The following is a 20,873-nucleotide window of genomic DNA, read 5'->3' on the forward strand; positions in this document are numbered from 1 at the left end:
ATTTGTGGATGATTGTTTTTTTGTATGGAGAGGTTCTTTAACTGAACTCACAGAATTTGTTGACCACCTTAATAGTACTACTAATTTTTTAAAGTTTAAAATGGAATGTTCTAACGTTCATATAAATTTTTTAGATGTCAATTTAACATTAAAAGGTGATAACATAATTACCTCTATACATAAAAAAGAGGTATCTTGTGGTAGATATCTGCATGCATCTAGTATGCATGCTCCTCATGTATTTCAGGGTATTGTAAAAGCACAACTTATACGTGTAAGTAGAATGAATACTACTCAAATGGTCTTCTTGAAACAAATGAATGAGGCGTGTGAGGAATTTATTGAGAGTGGATATTCTAAATCCTTGTTAACTGATGTAAGGAAGGAGGTAGAAACCAACAGGAGTTCACTTTATAGACCTATTTTTAGTTCCAATCTTCAGGATACCCCTTCATCTGTTACACCTAAAGAAGAGAAACTGAGGTTCATTACTTCTTATACTTCCAGATCACATATGGTTAAGAACATTATAAGTAAATATTGGAAAGTACTTTTAGCACAGGATGATATTGCGGCATTGGTAGGCATGAGACCATCCTTTGCCTATAGGAATAAAAGATCTTTAAAAAGTCTGTTATGTTATAAAGATTTTAACATCAATACTGTTAAGCAGTCTATAGGGGCTAAAACTGGTACTTTTTGTTGCTATAATTGCAGTTGTTGCAATGATATAGCTTCTCTTACTAGTGTGGATCTGGGTTCTAATAATAAATTTCAACATCCAGTAACTAAAAGAATATTTATATTTCATGATTTGGCAACATGTATATCTAACAATGTGGTCTATTTAGCAACATGCGTTGCCTGTTCTTGTTTCTATGTTGGGAAAACAACACGAAAATTGAAAGACCGCATTATAGAACACAAGTCAGAGATCAGAAGAGGATGTGAAAATAATGCCCTTGGTAAACACATTAGAGCATTAGGTGAGGACCATAAGTTTAAGTTTAGAGTTTTAGATATGGTGCGAAAACCTTTTAGAGGTGGGGATATAAATAATTTGTTAGAAACAAAAGAATATGAATGGATAATACGTCTGCCAGCTGATGTATATCCAGGTTTAAACACAGCTGTTTCTTTAAAACCTATATTGGTTAAAATACAACAAACAAAATTGAAATAGAATGATGTTTATAATTATATGTATACACAAGAAGTTTTATATGTATTTTATATGTATTTCTATATGTATTAAATATTTTCTTTTTTAATTGAATTTTTGGTCATATGATCCTGGCTGCGGGTCATGTGATGTTTTTCTGGGTGTATTTAAGTGAATGTTTTAATGAACCTTATGTTAATCATTGAGAAAGGGTGTTTCCCGAAAGCTCTGTGTTTCATAAAGGTGTGTTTTATTCAACTGTCGTCTGTTTTTCTTGAATATTTGTCCCTGTACTAACCCTGATTAATCACTACTTATTCAATGCCTTATTTAAATTAATACTGTACGCATCTCTTACTCATAATAGATTGCTGCAACCTGTTGTTTTTGTATATTATTACACACTGTCTATATTGTGAGTACCTACTAGAGGACTTTGTAAATATGTTTGACTCATATCTGTTATATTCTATCAGTGTTATCTGGAGCTTTTCTCCCAATGCCTCTGCTGAAAATGGACATATATCCAGTCGGATTGTCCTGGTCAACAAATGTAAAATAAATAAATAAATAAATAAATAACATTCAAGCACAAATATAAAAACAACACATTAGTTTGTCAGAATGAGGACTTAACATGCATAATAAAGTCAAAACATTCAAGCACAAAATTTGAAAAACTACATATTAATTTGTCAGAATAAAAATTCAACAGACATGATAAAGTCATAGTGTTCAAGTATATATTATATGGAAAGACTGATCATAGGAAAATGCAGCATTATTTACATAATAGATGATTGTCATAAAGATTATTAATAGTCTAGAGGTCATGAAATATGGTAACAGATTATATTGGTGAAGATGTAGGATAGTACGAATGGAGAAGGGTAGGTTGATAGAACGGATACTAGGAATAGATGTGGAAAAGGTATGAATGTAACCCCAGGGGAGTATGTGTAGAGGAAGGGTGAGTAGGGTAAATTAGTAGTGGGGATAGAGAGAGTACAGGTAGAAAAAGTTACAAGAGTACCTCAGCCTAGGATCATACAGGAGCAAATTCAAGCTTTGCTGAACTATTCTTTTACAGAGGTTTTGAAGGGGTGCAGGACAGTAGCAGTTTTGAAAGTTAAAGGAAGGGAGTACCATAGTTTTGCCACAGAGCAGGAGTAAAGGCTTAGGCCTCAGGTTTTGTTAGGTTTATAAGTTGTAAGGAGATGTTTCTCGTCAGATCTGATATGTTTATTTGGGATATAAAAGTTGATTAATGGGCTAAGAGGAGGACAATCTAGTGCATTGTGGATAATTTTGTATACTGTAGTCAGTTGTACATAATAGAGATGGAGGGTGAGTTCAAGCCATCTTAGGAAATGTAGGATTTTACAGTGATGAGTTAGAGGGGTTGCGTTTATGGCAACATTGGCAATTTTGTTATAGCAGCTTCCTAGTCTTTTTCTTAGGGAGGTCTGTAAGTTAGTTAGAATTGGGGCCCCATATAACAGTGAGAGCAAGAGGTAGATTTTGGCCACAGAAATTTTGGTAGCTTCTGTGAAGAAGTTTTATTCCTATATAGTATTCCTGGTTTTTGGTGCTTTTTTAATACTGTTTTGTATGTGTATGTCAAACATGAGATTAGCGTCAATTGTGACACCCAGTAGTTTGGTATGCTGAACCAATTCAATTTCAATATTCAAAGAGATTGAGGGCTTTCATCCTGCTTAACAGGACTTCATCAGAATCTAAAAATCAATTAACAAATAAATGGCCTTATATAGCCTAAATCATTCTCAATTAACCAATCATTACATCTTGTTAAAAATTAAAAAGGCAAGTAACAAAATTGTCAGTAAGTCACCACAAAACACTAGTGTGAACATTAAAACTTATAAATTATATTCTAAAAACACTGGTTAAAAAACATGAGAATGTCCATAATGAATATAAAAACTTACGTCCTGACATTTTACTGCTTGCTGCCTATCAGCCAGGTAACTAGAAAATCACTCAAGTGAGGAGGAGGCTAGACCAATGTTGGAAAGTTCTTTATGGAGTTTGGGATGAGATACCATGTCAAATGCTTTTGACAAATCTAGAAATGCTGCAGATACTAGTTTGCCAGAGTCATGGGCATTGTTGACAGAGTCCATGAAAGATAATAAGGCTGTTGAGGTACTGTGTACAGGTCACAAGCCATGATGAGTGTGGGAAAGTAAGTTGCTCTGTGTAAGATGGTGGAGAAGTTGTAGGTGAGGTGCAAGCATTTTTCTAGAATCTTAGAGAGGGGGGCAAGATTGGCATAGGACAAACGTTTGTGATTTCAATGGATTTGTCTTCCTTATGTAAAGGGACAATGTGTGATCTTTTGTATAGGTTAGGGACGTGATTCAGCTATGGATATATTAACTAAAATGCTAACAGGGAATGCTATTGCCTCTGCAGCAAGCTTTAGGTATTCTGGTGTTTGCTGAGGTTGAGCAAGGCTTCAGTTTTTGCAGTAGTATTTTTATTTGAGATAAAGGGATGATCTGAAAAGTAAGCTGGGGATGGAAATTGTCCATAAATAGACTTAAAAGTAAACATAAAAGAAAAAGTCATGGATATTCAGAATTGCTATTTAGCTGAAACACCATTTAGCCAGGCAGTCCATGCCTTTCTTTAGAATTTTACATGATTTGGCAAGCTATGGGACATAGTTATTTTTTATTCCTTTTGTTTGCTGAGAAACTAGGGAGTTAAGAATGCTTAGGGAGGTGCTGTTAAAATGTTCAACTGCATCATTAAGGGGAAGGATTTTTAGGATGGGCTCATCTATAGCTTTTAGAAATTCTTTCAATGCTTTGTTGCTGAATTTTTGTAGGTTGCGTATAGTTTTATGTTGCTTTGTGGGTGGAATGATAGTCCTGTGAGTATAGGCTGGTAGGCAGTCACTTAAGGAGTTAGAGAGTTTGTCTGAGGAGGTAGACATAAAATCTAAAACATTCATTCACAAATTTAAAATAAATGGTTACCAATCAGAAGATAAAATCACAGATGACGTGGCAAATTACTGAAATACATTTATAGGACAATGCAATTAGGTAGACTCTTCTTTTTTTTTTTAAAATGCTAAGAGTGAAAAATATTGGTATTAAATGTTCTGAAAAAGTAAAGTCAACTTCAGAGCTATTCATACATTGATAGTAAAATGAATAATAGGATTTGCTTTATAATCTAGAAATACTGAAATATTGAATTTCAGTATGTCAAGACTATAAAGCCAAAACCCCCAAAAAAACACCCGCAACTGCGAAATTCAAAATTGCAATCATTCACATACACAAACCACCACACAAACAAGCACAAATACACCTACCCAATAACACTACAATGAACAAAACAACACACACAAACAAAACATAACAAACACACCTACCCTACCTGTAAGTAGGGGGCAAGCCCCCTTGCACCCCCCAGGTAGGGGACTTCACCCCCCACACCCCCGCTACTTATATATACTAACTCCGAGTTCACACTAAACACACAGACACATAAAACCCACCACTACACACACTCACACACACTAAAATCCCTACCCAATACCCTTACAAGAACATCACTTATCTGAATCCCCAGCTAAATCCACAATCCTCACCACACATTACAAACACAACAACACAACGGCAGTTTTGACATTTCCGCATATGATATTATGCAGTTTAGCATAACTGTACTTTCAACTTTATAGTCTCGAAATACTGAAACTCGATATTTTAGTATTTTGAGATTATAAAGTGAAACCGAATAATAACATTCTTTTTTGCAAAAACCTGTGACGGATATCTGCAAACATATGTACTTGTAGTCCATTCAACATTATTAAGTAGTAAAATCGGCATCAGCACTTTCACATATGTTATCCGTTGAACTACATCATAATGTTTATAAAAGTTTTCAATAATATAAAATAATGTCAAAAAACTTTTAAAACTTCCTGCACTTAAAATAAAACAACACTTGAAAGTAATGCATTTCATACATCAGATAATATGGATAACGAACAAGTAAAACTGATGATTAAAAATCACATCTTGGAATGGATAAAATTAAGAAGGGTACCTGAAAGAGAGAATAATCAATACAGATCGGTAATAAATCATGTAGGGAAACGCCATAACTCCAAACTTACTGATACAGACATAGCCAATCATGGTACATGATGTCACATGATCTAAATGTATTGTGAATGTTGATTGGATCAAGCCATAGCAACGGTGAATTAATAAAGCACCCTATCTTAATTAGTCATACCTAAAATATTTATACATACAACTAAAATAACTAAATCTCATCACAAGCTATAAAGCATAGAAACTGTGCATACGTTATACTTAAAATAAAGCAATACTTGAAAGTAATACATTCCATAAAACAAATCATGAAACAATAACAAACAGTTCAATTAAATACAGTTTAGTTAAAAACTCTCTTTCATAATCAATAACAAAAATACCTACACAAAAAGTAAGTGATTTAAGTCAATATTAAAAACATAAAAATAAAAACTACTTGTCTCCTCGCTTCCCTATATGAGCATGTCCAGTCTCAACACAATAATAAAATCACTTAATCTAACTGTAGTCACTGGACTGAAAATATGTATTGCCATAAAATATAAAACAAACTAATGAGGAAGTAGCCTGTCAATCAAAACAGATTTCGAGCAAACACTTTCATTTAGGCCATGTAATCTGTCAGCCTGTAGCCTAATAATCTATTTCTATTCAGCTTGTTCAGTTCTATTCCTAATATTGCCTAGTCTATAATTCATGTTAATAATTTCTAAAAGTGATGAGAGTTAGTATAAGCAACATGCTTAGCTGTTGCTACAGTAGTCTCCCTCCCTCTTATTAATTTTACAAATATGTTCTATTACCTTTTAGCTTAGCGTGCTATTAGTTTTACCAACATCAAATTTTGAACAGGCTATACAGAAAGACAAATATACAACACTGTGCTTGGAACAATCAGCATAAAATGACAATGTATATTTTTTATTGGTGTTGGGATGCATAAAAAAACAATCATTAGCCATATAGGAACACATGTTACAGCGTCTACAATTTTTATATGCTATGTGTGGATAGTCCCCCACAATTTTATGCAAATCATCGTTAACTGTCAGTATGTGCCAATTCTTATTTATAATATTCAAAATGTTCCTGTTGTCAGAAGTGTAAGAGAACAACATCCTACATATCTTATCGTTGTTGTCAGTAGTACATTTTTGTTGTCCTAGTCATGATCCATTGGAGAGAAAGGGTTTGGCTTTTACTTTTCTGTCTTTAGTAACCATGAATAGGTGCTTTTGACATAAATCATTAGGATATCCTCTATTTTCTAAATTGTTTGTTAAAGTTCTGACAGCATTGTTTAAGACCACATCCTCACTCATCAAATGAGAAGTACGTAAGAATTGTGCTTTCACAATATTGTTGAATATGTGATTAGGGTGCATACTCATTCTAACAGGCTATTTTTCCAACAGCTCTTCCTATAAATCTTTGTTTGAATAGCCCCATCTTGGTAGTATAAGGAAATATCTAAAAAGTGTATTTCTTGACTAGAGGTCTGCATGGTAAATTTTAATAAAGTTATAGTTGTTTCAATATATTGCAAAAAATCATCCAGGCTAGTTTTATCTCATTCCCAGATGACAAATATGTCATCCACAAAACGCTTGTAATAATAAAAGTGTTTGTGAAACTTCTCATTATTTAAAACATAACTGGTCTCCCAATACGCCATTACAATATTAGTGTAAGAGCTGGCACACGAGGTGCCCATTGCCACACCTGTCTTCTGTAAAAAAAATATTCATTATTGAATACAAAAACATTGTTTTCTAAAATTAACTCCAAAAACATGCACAAAGTATTAATAAACCCAAAATAATGTGTGGTATGCTGCTGTAGGTATTTCTTAACATAATCAATATCTATGCCATTGGGAATAACCGTAAATAAAGAACAAACATCAAAAGTAATGAATAAAAAATGTGAGTGTAGTAGTTTATTGGCAATATTATCAAATAAGGATGTTTAAAAAGTTTGAGTGCCTCTAAGAATCATTTCGGACTTAGCTACTATAGGGTTCAAACTTTTCTCTACATATATTGACATAGGCTCTGCTAACCAATCCCTACCTGAGACTATGGGTCTCAAGGGGGGGATTAGTTAAAGATTTGTGTATCTTGAGAACACCTTTTATTATTGGTATCGGGGGGGTCTTTATTAATAAATAATCATAGTGTCCTTTGGTGATATACATACTTAAAAAACAGTCAAATAATTCACCATGTACTCTTTTTATGATATCTATGAGTGGCATATTAATCTTGGCATATGTATCAGAATCTAAAAGCATATCCATCATTTTGTTAGTATAAAATTGTCTATTTAAAATTAGGGTCTATATTAGAACATCAAAGTTTCAAAACTTCAAATGTTCTAATATCGACCCCTATTCAGTGAAGGCTGAAAATATCGAAGCTAGAGAAAACCAAATTTTTTCCTAGGGAAATAATTTGGTTGTCCGTTTCTGTTGCTTCAGTATTTTCAGCGCTGTGGTGGAAAGTTACGGATCGGGTTCAGGTAAGTGTGCGATTGAGCTCGGGTTAGGTTAGTTAGGGTTAGAGTGTGGGTTAGGTATGTGTGCGATTGTGTGGACATGAGGGTTAGGGCAGGTTAGGTGAGTTAGGTTTAGGGCGCGGGTTAGGTATGAGTGCGATTGTGTGGACATGAGGGTTAGGGTGGGGTAGGTGAGTTAGGGTTAGGGCGCGGGTGAGGTGAGTGTGCAATAGTGATGGATCTTAGGGTTAGGGTTTGGGTTAAGGTAAGTGGATAGTTAGTGGTGTATGTATAGTCTAGTGTAGGCTTAGGTGTAAGATTTTAGGTGTATGTGTGTATATTGCTGTTTGTTTGATGTGCTTGTGTTGTGTCTATGTGTTTTGGAACAGCAAATTTTTTCCCTAGGAAAAAATTTGCTGTTCTGTATGTTCGATGTTTTCAGCTTTCGCTGAATAGGGGTCAATATTAGAACATTCGAAGTTTTGAAACTTCGATGTTCTAATATAGACCCTAAAATTACTACTGTACCTCCTTTGTCAGCTGCGCACATAATAATAATGTTATTTAAACTTAACGATCCTGCTTGGATAAATTATAAAATCTCTTGTATGGTTTGCATTTGTTATCATACATATTATATAAATCTGACTCACATAATTTCATAAAAGCTTCAATCAAAGGATTTAGAGAAGGCATAAAAGAGCTAGGTTTCTTAACAACATGAGTATCAAAATCAAAAGAAGGAAACAGTTTGAGCATGATCTGTCTACAAAATAGTTTAATGTCCAATATATTGTCAGAAATGTTGCTAGAAGTGGCTGGAACAAAAGTTAACCCTGTTTGTAGAACTCTATATGCATCCTTAGTTAAAGACTGAACAGATAAGTTGTATACTAGCTGGCTTGACTCTGCACCCAATACTTCTTCACTGAGGGGGTGCTGTTTGATTCCTTGGATGAGTTCCACCATTTCCTCACCCTGTTCCTTGATCTCTCCTGTTTTATTGAATTCTTTATTGGTAATGGTAGGGTGGAAAAGACCTGGTGATCCATTTGTATGTGGGAAGACCATGCCTTGAGTCTTATATCCTCTTCCCTATGTATTAGGGTTATAACATTATTGGTGTTACTTGGAGATATAAAGCCATTATCATTTGCAATCAAGGGTATATTGTCAAGAGTCTTATCGTGATGTGTAGAGGAAGCATTCCCACTCAAGGTGTTAGAAAAAACAGGGTCAGAGTTAAGTTTTACAAATGTTATGAGGATTTCAGCTGTGTAGAATTTTAATATAGTATTTAAGTATGGGAAAACTATTACGTTGTTTGGGAAAATTAGGAATATTCTTGGGCTGTTTGAAGTGAAACAGTTATAGGGGGTATAGTATAAGTGAAAATACTGTGGGATAGTATTGTAGAAAAAGGGGTGCATGGTTAGAGTAATATGAGTGAAGGGTGGGAGGGGGATATTGTGCAGTAGACTGGAGTGTAGCTGGAATTGGAGGGAGATTGCAGGAGGTGGAGCTAAAAGAAGTATATGTTTATAGAAAAAGAGTGGTAGGTTGTCTTAGTGTCTCCTCTGGAATGTAAGGAATAGAGGGATATTAAGGGCTTGTGTATAATAATGCAGTCAAAATAAGAAAAACGAGTGTTTATTTGGGAAAAGAAAAGGACACAATGTGGAAAAGATAGCTACTATTAGGGAGGGTGTGATTATAAATGGATATAGTGCAAAACAGTATGGGAGGGAGAAAGACAGTTGGGAATATAGCTAAAAATTAAAAAAAAAAAAAGATAAGGAAGTAGAAAACAAGAAGCAAAAGTGTATGTACCGAATTAGTAAGGCGATTTGGGGATAGCTATGAAAAAAAGTAACAATTTTATTTTATTTTATTTTACATTTGTTTACTGGGAGAGTCCGACTAGGCATAAAACCCTTTTTCAGCAGAGGCCCAGGGAGAAAAGCTCCATTGTTAGTAAACTATTTTGTTAGAAAGAAAATTGTATAATACAATAAAGAAAACAATAGTAACAGATGATACTTAGTCTTATATACAGGTAGCATAGCAAACTGAAGACTTAAAATCTGATTGATATTAACAGTTAGAAAGAGAAAAAAAACAACATAGCATAGTCACATGACTTAAATTCAATGCTCATTACATATGCAATTAAAATTTTAAAATCAGCTAGTTCCATGGTTTGGGCTACCCATGTCCAGCACATGTACAGGTCCAGGAATTGGTGAGGGGGCGTTGATGTGATGCTTGAAGTTTTTTAAGCTAGTTATAGTTCTAAGTTCAAGTGGCAAGGCATGCCACAGTTTAGCAATGAAGTAGGAGTATAAAGAGTCACCTGAGCTGTTTTTACTCCTGGTTACTTCAATTAGAGCTTTATTAGTGGATCTTAGTGGACGGGTACTTATATGGGGATTGAGGAGGCCTTGCAGAGCTGGTGTTTTATTGGGTTTATAGTACGTTTGGTGGGTGGTAGAGAATTGCATGAGAATGAGTTAGTGGGGTAGTTCTAACCAAGATAGTTGTCTTAAGGCCTTACAATGATGGATTCTAGGAGGACAGCTAATGACAAATTTAGCTATCTTATTATACAAGTAAAGTCACTATGAAGTTCATCTTATGTGTTTAAGAAATGGACATGGTTTCAGGGGTCATCAAAAGTATCCTCTAACATGCTATGTTTTGATACTTGATTTTATTTAGGCTGAGTTGAAATAAGGAAATAATCAAAGCCAGATATCGCATTACTTTCCACATATGTATATATATCACCATGATGCATCAGTGGTTAAGGCTTCTGCCTTATCAGTCCAGGTTTAGTCCTAACGTTTGTTTCCTTTCCCTAGAATCTGCATAATTCTGCCATGTAGCCATTTAAATGAGGATGTCTCCATTGTTATAATACATCCATGTAGCCATTTAGGGATTACAGCATTGTGCTGTGTGGCTGTCCAATTTTTAACACCACAGTAGGTTTGCTTTTCCACCATACCACTCTACAGGGAAGTGATGGTTCGGGCTTCTGGTTTCAGTGTTGCAGCTTGTGGGGAAATGTCTAGTGACCTATATGCCTGAACCCATTGATAACTACTTCAAAACCATAAAGTGCTGTGACTCTGTAAGTTGCAAATTAAAAAAAAATGTTATTTATTTACCAAGCTGCCTTTCTTCTGATACATTTTATGTAGATAAGTTGGAGAGTCAGATGCATCAATGTATTTATGGACATGTTTATTATATTAAGAGGAAGGATGTTAGGAATGCATTACTTAAACATTCCAAGGTTTGTAAAGTCTTTAATAAATTTCTTTTCACTGTGTTGGAAAAGGTTCTTATACAATCAATTAACTGATGATAGGAGAACACATTTGAACTAATATGGGAACTTTTTTTAAATGCAACTCAACTGTTAGTAATAAATGATAATATTTCCATAATAAGTGTATTAAGATAACAAATTAGAAATTAGATAACATTTGTTCAAAATATATGACTTAGAAGAGGAAAGTAAACTACATGCAGGATACTAAAAAAGGCAAAAAATGGCTTGTTGACTGATTTGGTCCACAAAAGCTTGGAATGCTGGTAATTTCTGTCTATAGGAACAGTGGTTCATCTTCACTGTTTTGTTTTTTTTTTTTTTCTCTTTCAAAGCATCCTTTGATAAAACCTTGTTAGGAACAGTTGTTCTTAACACATGAACTATTAACAACCCTACAGAAGTTATAAACACAAAAAAGTAAAATGTTCAACAGACACACACAGCTACACAGCTCTGCAATGATCTTATGCCCCAAAATAATAAAACTATGCACATTTTTGTAAGCATATAAGCATTGCTGTACATAAATATTGTTATCCGTAGTTCATAATACTGAGTTTGCATCTGCTAATAACTGCAGATATAATGCTTATTTTTGCAAATTTATGAAAACAAATAAAACTAAAGTAGTAAATATACCAGCTAGATATTATGAATTTGCAGCAACTCTGTTGGTCCAGATGTTAGAGCACTGTGCTATGACTGCTTGCTGAAATATTGGCACAAATGTGAAAAATATCATATTCCTCCTAACCTGACATATAAACACAACTCGTGTTTCTTTGCTGTTATACTTAAGAGAAGTTATGTATTAATTACGTGTGTCTGTAATTCAAAACAATGTACAAGTTACAAAATTTTTTGCAATGCTTCTTCTCTGCAATTTTTTATTGTCTGGCGATATCCATGAAAATACAAGCCCTATGTCCCAGTAGTCACACAACTCTCATCTTACTGTTGCTCCTCTCAACTTATGCAATGTGAACACTAAAGGGTCACTACTGGTCTAGACAACAAACACCAACAATGTTTGCTATAGCAAAATCCAAGCTAAAAGATACAGCTTAGCTTTCCCTATTTTTCCCACATACTACCATATCTACACAAACAAGAGACCCAGTACAATACAAGGTGGCAGGGTTTTACTTAAAGTAAACAAACAATATAATCTATGTGCTACCCTTATAGCCACCAATGACACAAGTACTGACACAGACCCTAAGTGACTTGTTACTTACGTTATTCTTAGAGGCTGCTCCAACTTTTAGATTGCTGTTCTCTATATGTCTCCAGCTGCTGCCATAGCTCTTCTTAACTCCACACTTTAAAACATCTTTTCTTATGCACCAAACAAAAAAATGTTTATTTGCACAGATATTAGTATTGACTAGAATTGAAAACTTCAGATGAAGATAATAACCACTGCTAATACATTAATTCTAACTCAAATGGTTAAGCAGTCCACTAGATCAAACCCCTCAACCAATAAATCCTTCATGATAGATGCCATCTTTATGAACATGCCTGCCAAACTTACAAATATCAAAATGCTAGGTGATTATCTCAGTGACCACTGCAATTATTTTCTACAAGAACTCAAAAATACTCAAAAATACTGAAGTTGCCACCCAAATTCCTTTAGACAAATGCAATTCCATAAAACTTTTGAGTTAATCCATATCAACTGCTCAGAAATTATCTTTGTCTACTTTTCACAATATTTTGCTTCCAGTTTGAAAAAGAATCCTCAGTAACAGAAAAGGAATTAACAGAGGTAGCCATGTCCCCTGGATTACCAAACCATTACATGGATCCATAGATTGAGAAAATCAGCCTGAAAAAGAAAGGATTATTCAAAAATACTTTTAAATACCTTACTTACCAGCAACTGAAGCAATCTAGATTTATTGAAACTAGTGCCACCAAGTTACCCAACTAGGCAATTTCAAAAATTTCTGGAACACCTTTAAAGCCCTTTCCATGCTCAAGAGCTTCTCAAAAAAACAATCCAACTTTTTGTCTTTTTCAGCAACTAATTATTGGTATCAAAATGCTCTACTATCCTAGCAATTGCTCTCTTTATAACCTTCTTCATTGTTTTAACATTCCTTTTTATAAAGTCCATGAGTATCTGCTTTCTACTTCTTTTTAAGAACATTTTATTAATTTAACCAATTTACAATACAAACATAGAAATGACGAAAATCAGCTTCACACATTGTTATACAATGATAGGAATATACTGAATCATCAAGGTAATCTTATACAATGAACACATTAAGAATCTTGGTATTTAAATAGCAATATTTCAAGGTTATTCCAACAACTAAAGCTCATACTATGATTTATACATCTTTATAGATCTTATTCTGATCACTTCTTTTTCAGTTTTACATATTATTTTTGTTAAATTAAAAAATTCTTTGAATGTAGGAAATAAGTTCAACTTTCAATTTTATGTAATAACTTTTCTGGCAACTGCCAAGAGAGCCCAAAAGAGTTTTTGCTCCTTGGCTTTTACAGATACAGGAGTTGGAACATTCATTACTATTACTGATCTAGATAAAGAACAATTAACAGACCATAACCCCTTAAAACATGCTTATCTCTTCCCAAAATACATTTCATCTTTCACAATCCATAAACATGTGTCCAATTAGCTTTTACATCTTTACTACATCTCCAATAAACTGAAGAAGTCATTTACTAAACCTAGAGACTTTATATAAAGTAACAAACATTTTATGTATATATTTTCATATAAAATTGAAGAAGTTTGACTAACTGATTTAAGTATCAAAGCTTTATTCTTAGCATCTATTGAGTCACTCAATCCACCACTATCTAAAAAGTTCCAGAATTTTGTGTAGAAATTATCATTATTACTTATAATTAACTTATATAGCTTGGACTAGCTTCATTTGTATGTCAATTGACCTTCAATAACAGCATTCATATAGTCATATACCGGAGAATAATGTTCTGTTCCTCTTCACTCATATTTTGCACAAATTCATTTAATTTCTTACTGATGGATAATATTAATTGGCTAGCAGACTTGTCTATTTTATATTCTTTCATAAAATATTTTGAGGACTTAGCTTTTTCTTTTTCAAAGCAGTTAGACCATAATACTAATCTATTAATTTATAGTAAATTTATTTTAACATTGTTCTGAGTTTCCTTGAATATAGAGGTATGTGCAATAGGAAAACACAAACATTTCTATTTTGGTATTAATGGAGTTTTAAAAGCATATTTCTTAACTGTTTTAAGAATTTATTCCAGATATACAGAGTCTAAAGATAGAAATTAATTTCAATCTAAGGTAAATGTTGTTAACCAAATGAAAGTTTTTATTACATATTTCTAATTTATCATCTTTAATAAACTTATACAAATTGAGTATAATCTACTTCTGGATGGTTTTCCATTAATTAACATAGGTTGAGTCTATCCAGAGTATAATAGAGTTAAAACATGCAGCAATAGAATAAGATTCTACTCGTGGGAAGCTAATACCATCATATTTTTATAATCTTATATGGTTTCTATAACAATTATTGGCTTTTAGGATACCATAAGAATAAAGTTAGCTTTTTTTTATTTTCTTTAATAGTCTTTTGTCAGGTATAAAAGCTATTGAATGCAATATATATATATATATATATATATATATATATATATATATATATATATATATATAGGTTGGTCAAAGTTTCAGTACTTTGAAACTCAGTTCTGTGAGTCAAGTCCACTTGTTCAAAGTACTGAAACTTTGAAAACTGACTATGGAGATCACAATACAGCGAGGAATGGAAATATACCCTTTTCCTTGCTATAGTGTGATCTCAGAGTTGGTATATTTAAGTAGGGGGTGGGAGGGCACAGCCCTAACATGGGGGTGCAGGAGAGCTTGCCCCCTTGTAAAAGATCTTTTTGTGTGTTTTTTTTTTTGTAGTCAGCTGATCTGGTGATTACACTTCAGCAAAAGTTCACTTTCATTGAAATGCACTTTTGCTGTAGTGGGCATCTACTTTTCTTTTTTGAATAAGTGAAATTTCGATGAAGAAAAGTATATATATATATATATATATATATATATATATATATATATATATATATATATATATATATATATATATATATATATATATATATATATATATATATATATATATATATATATATATATATGTGTGTGTGTGTATAAAACATCATGCATAATTTAATCATTTTAATATGCACTAACCTATCCTCAAAAGTAAAAAAATAATAAGAACTAACACTTCTTCAATTACCTTTTCAAAATTATTATTAATAATCTTACTCACATGTGGATAGATTTTCATTCCTAAACATTTTAATTATTTTCCTTCCCAATTATATTTATACTTATTAAAGTTACTATCTATTAATTGATTTAACATTAAAGTTTCAGCTTTATTGCTAATAAATTTCAACAGAGAAACTTCTTGAAACTTTTCAATTTCCTTATCTGTTTCTTTGATCAGATAATTTAAATATCCTACAGTTAGTAAAATATAATCTGCAAAAAGCTATATTTTAGATTGAAAATCTCTAATAATTGAGAATCCATTGATTTTTCCATTGCTTCTTATATTATTAGCTAAGGGTTCGATAACTAATTCAAATAATAAAGGGGGCAAGGGACACCCTTGTTTTGTGCCCTTGTTTAAAATGAATCCTTGAGAAATGTAAGACCCAATTTTAACATATGTTTTGCAGTCTCTATACAGTTTTTTTTTCAATATTCCAATACAATGTTTTGGAAAAGGAAATGCTTCTAAAGTTTTAAAAAAGTAGTTCCAATCTACAGAATTTAAAGTTTTCTCAATACCTAAGCTAATTAAGGCCAATTTATTGTTCATTCCATTAGCTAAAGCTAAGATAGTTGCTATCCTTTTTATATTATCATACATTAATTTATTAATGATAAATCTTGTTTGATCTTTATTAATTAATTTATCTACTATATCTCATAGTATTGTGGTAAAAATGGAAGTAAATATTTTATAGTCTGCATTTAATAATGAAATGGGTCTATATGAGAAGACTAACTTATTATCCTTTCCTTGTTGAAGTATAGGTGAGATTGCAGAACATTTCTATGAGGGAGGAATTGTTTTGTCACCCTGCATTATCTTGAAAACTTTATTCAATAATTCTAAAATATTTGTCAGAAACAGACTATATAATTCTATGCTTGCACCATCTAACCCTGGAGCTTTATCATTTTTATCTTTTTAAAAGTTTCTTTAACTTCTATCAGGGTAATAGGCTTATTCAGCTGAGATATTTGCTGGTCGTTTAGCTTACAAGTAACATTTTCTTTAAATAATTGACAGTTTTGTAATCACCAGAATTATTATTTTTATCTTTATTAAGATCTGCATAGATTAAAAAAATACTAAGCATCTCCTCTACAACTGAAGTAAGCTTATTAGTGTTAGGATTTATGATATTGTTGATTTGTAACATCTTACTTCTATTGGTTAATCTATGTAGATTTTTTGAAGACATTGAATAACTATGCACTTTGATTTTTATAAAGATATTTCCACGTTTTGCATTAAAACTGCTAGATATTTTGTCATTTATTTTTAATGACTTCAGTATTATCTAATTTCTTTGTTGTTCAAACCTCACTTTGTGTATTTCATTTTGTATTTCTAACACCTCTTTATTGACTTCTTTCATTTTATTACTGGCCCATCTTCCCATTTTATCTGTAATATGCATTTTAAGGAGTCTCATAGTATGACTTTAGTAACCTGACCATTATCTTCAAGGATAAAAATTCTCAGTTTGTTCTTTTAGGTAACTCTTAAACTCTTTTAATTTCATCATATATACTAGGATCCTATAAATCTGAAACTTCCTTATATCCATTACTATATTAATCCTTAGTGCATTATGATCAGATAGAGGGCAAGCAATAGTATTAAAATAATTTACTTTATTAAGTAAATCATTAGAGACATAAATCCTATCAATTCTAGTTTGCATTTCATGTGCATAAGAATAATGAGTAAATAATAATGACTTATCTTCTGATTTTACTAGTAAATCAACTAAATTATTATTACTAATCCAAATAGTTAGTGCTTTAGCTGATGCTAGTATTTTAGCATTCTTCTGTTCACTTGTATTTTCTATACTAGATATGCAGTTAAACCCCCCTGCTAAAATTAAACTTCCCTTCCAATGAATTTGTAGTATGTTTAATTGGTCTTTAGCCTTTCTTGAACATCTTCCAGGGAGGGATCTAGTAAAAAATAGCTAATGTATAGAGTTTGCCATTATATTTAATTAATACAAATGTATAAATTCCTTTAGGATCATTAAAGGATTCATTGGCCTTATCCTTTACAGTGGATTTTCTCAAAAGTATAGCAGTTTCTCTTCTCTCTCCTCTTTTTGTTAAAAGAAGCAGATGATAACATTGCATTACCTAAGTTATTTAAATATTGTATATCTTTATCTGTTAAGTGAGTCTCTTGCACAGATATAACATCTTGTCTATTTAATTTTAGACATCTCATTAATGATTTATTTTCTTGCCATTATTTAGTCCATTTATATTAATAGATAATAGATTAAAACTATCCATAACGTGAATTTAAAAATATTTTTTAAAAGATAATATGGTACATTTATCCACCATATTAATTTAATTATATATAAGACTCTAATGTATTCCTCTAACACTATCTTGACATTCCATATTTTTTTAATTCTTCCCTACTACAAAATAAACGACTAAAATTCAAAAATAACAAAAAAGCACAAGTCTACAACTATAACCACAACCTACCACGGATAACTAGTTTGTCTATTGAATAGTCAAATACTAAACTATCACTCTGTCTAGCAACAACTAAAACTGCATCCAAAAACTAGCCAAAAGCTACAATGACTTACAAATAATTAATATAATATTATATATAGGTCAAAATAATAAGGGACTAATAATTGTTGTTATATATTTTGCCATTAAAGCTATTCCCCATTACTCCATAAAAGTTTAATAATCCTCTTTTATTAATCACAGACATTAAATAATTTAACAAATAGTATACTATATACCTATTTGCATAATAGTAGTATAAATTACTCATTTAATATTCCTAAATTATTCACACATTCAACATTATTATAACTAGATCGCTAAATAAATAAGTATAACAGAGTGGGACCGGAAGAGCTAAAGACATTATACACTTACAGATCACAAGCAGTCTTATCATACTAAACTATAATGCAAAAGAGATCAATGTACATATATATTTATCATGTCAAAAGATGCACACTTATTTTATACCTCTAAAAAAGCTCTGAATTTGCTTTAAAGTACAAGTGCCTCTATTTCTAATTTCTGTAATACTCTTAGCACGTCAAATATCAAAATATTATAAAAATATTAACTTATTAAACTTTAAAATAGGCATATTAATGAGGTCAAAGAGAATATTTTACTATTTCTATGGAGTCAAAAAATACATTCTATATTGTATTGAAAGTTGCAAAGTATTCAATTTAAATCCCATTCTCTTTTCCCAGTTTCCAACATATTGAAAAATATGCTTTACTTTATATCAAAATTAATGTACTGATTCAACAATAAAGCACTCATGTTTCAACTTTGACTTATGAAATGAGTTCTTAGTGAATCTAATAACATTCAACATGTATAAAAGCTTCAAAGTTTACATGACCAAGCTTCAAATTTCAGCTTTAATATCATTTTGAAATATTTTATGATTTTCTATGTAACATATATGACATCTTGTACATTCACATTTCTGTCAAATGTAGTTATATGTAATCGACATCTTTCTTAAAAGCAGTTTGTTATTTAAATATATATTTGTCTTATTTTCTCACTAATGTTCTATCTTATTCTATATATCTTGTAGTTCTAAAATCTCACATCAAAGGGCTATTTAATCATCGGTTATCTATTAAATATTATATTACGTATACATATTTATTAATTTACTGATTGCTTTTTTCTTAATCTTGTATATATACATATTCATGTTTACTATTATTAATTCTAATATTACAACCAATCTTGACTACATATAAAATAATTTCTGATTATTTAATTTGAATACATATGTTTAGCCACTGTGAACTGCTGTTCTGACCTAAGCTTAACATGCTGACATCAGAATATGGCAAGAGCATATGAAAATGACAACACAAAGCACATAGGAGCTGCTAATTTCATCTGTAAGTTTCTCATTTTTCCTAGGTCTTTGAAGCTGTGCTAGTCAGCAGCAAACATCTAACTTCACTTCCTTCACTTAATATGAATGGATAATATGTATGGTTAACGTTAATAACACTGCAGCATAAGCAGTTAATGTAAAATGTTAGCAAATTATGTTACAACATTACAATATATTATATATATTATATGTTATAACATTACTATAGCTTTTGTCTTACCAATTCTTCACTTCAAACAAAGGAAAAGAGATATTATTTTAAGTAGATAGCAGTATATATTTAAGAAAAGGGGAAAAACATAGTAAGTTCTTTTTCTTCTTTCACAGACATCAGTGATAAACGTTGACCTAGATTTGCTTCAGCACAGCTCAAGGTAGGAAAATTGTAGCATTTTAAAGAGATGGAACATTATTTTGTTCTCAAGTTTTTCTAGTGTGTCTGTTGTTTCATAAATGACATGTGAAAGGAATGTGTTACACAGGAACAAGTAAAAGAAAATCACCAGCACTTTAACACTTCCACTTAGCATATTAGATCTGGCATTCAGTTAACTCAGCAATGCAAATACTAAGTGATATTGAATAAATAAAATAAAATTATTCACTTATACAGCTTTTAAATTGCCATTTCTATTGCTTATAATATAATGACATTTTCTTATAGAAAGCATTTCTCTAGTATTTAGAAGCACACTTATAGGTTTAGTTAAATGAAATATATTAAGTATTTCAGTGTAAATATAGTAAAACAGTAAAACTAGTCCTTTATATTCCTCATCATGAAAAAATGTTTTTGCTTAAAATATAAATACAGACATATGCTTTGAGACTTAAAGTCCAGTACAAACCTTTTACTTAAAATCCAAATCTACTGTTTCAGAAAATAATAGTCCAGCAATCAGTGAATAAAAGTCATTTGTTTTAGGCTGCTTGGTTTTAGAAGTAGTTTTCCAAGAATATATATCAGTCTGTCTCTTCAGGGATACATTGTTCCACTTCATTTCTTCACTATTAAGGATTTTATTGCTTTTAGCCAAAGTGGATGCCTCCTCCAATGTGTTAAATATTTTAATTTCTTAAGAAAGGAATAATTCAATCTTTGCAGTGAACACAAAAGTAGCTTTACTATTATTCTTATTAAGCTCCCTGATTAGTGGCAAACAGGATTTTCCTTTATTCATGAGACAAGTATGCTGGGCATGTAATCTGGGATCCTGTGTACTAAACAGCTCTGAAATTGGTGACAGAGGAGAAGGTGCATAGTTAGGGTGAGATGAAGGGGGTGGCACCCTGCGTGCAAAGTACTAAGGAAGTGATCTGCTGATCATTCAGCAGTGCATTGGATTAATTTCTATTCTGGCATTATGGAATATCTGCACAGAAATACTCTTTTGCAGTGAGGACTGAAGCACTTGCTTAAGCTCTTTTTTTTGTATGGTATAACTTGTAGTGTGCTGCTTTCTGCAAATATAATAAACAGTTTGCTACAGTTTTTTAAGTGCAGCACCCTT

General features: G+C 31.9%; 1 protein-coding gene across 1 annotated transcript in view; it reads right to left on the reverse strand.

Annotated features, from left to right (window-relative positions):
• The window catches only part of LOC122814944 (bile acid-CoA:amino acid N-acyltransferase-like), a 553,345-nt gene that overhangs the window by 520,137 nt on the left and 12,335 nt on the right, over window positions 1-20,873 (reverse strand). Inside the window, exon 2 of the mRNA XM_044087204.1 lies at window positions 12,343-12,437. The gene's annotated coding sequence lies outside the window, so the exon portion shown is untranslated. The remainder of the gene's footprint in view (window positions 1-12,342; window positions 12,438-20,873) is intronic.

This window comes from Protopterus annectens, chromosome 11.part0, assembly GCF_019279795.1.
Source record: "Protopterus annectens isolate FY-2018-M chromosome 11.part0, PAN1.0, whole genome shotgun sequence".
NCBI classification, from domain to species: Eukaryota; Metazoa; Chordata; order Ceratodontiformes; family Protopteridae; genus Protopterus; species Protopterus annectens.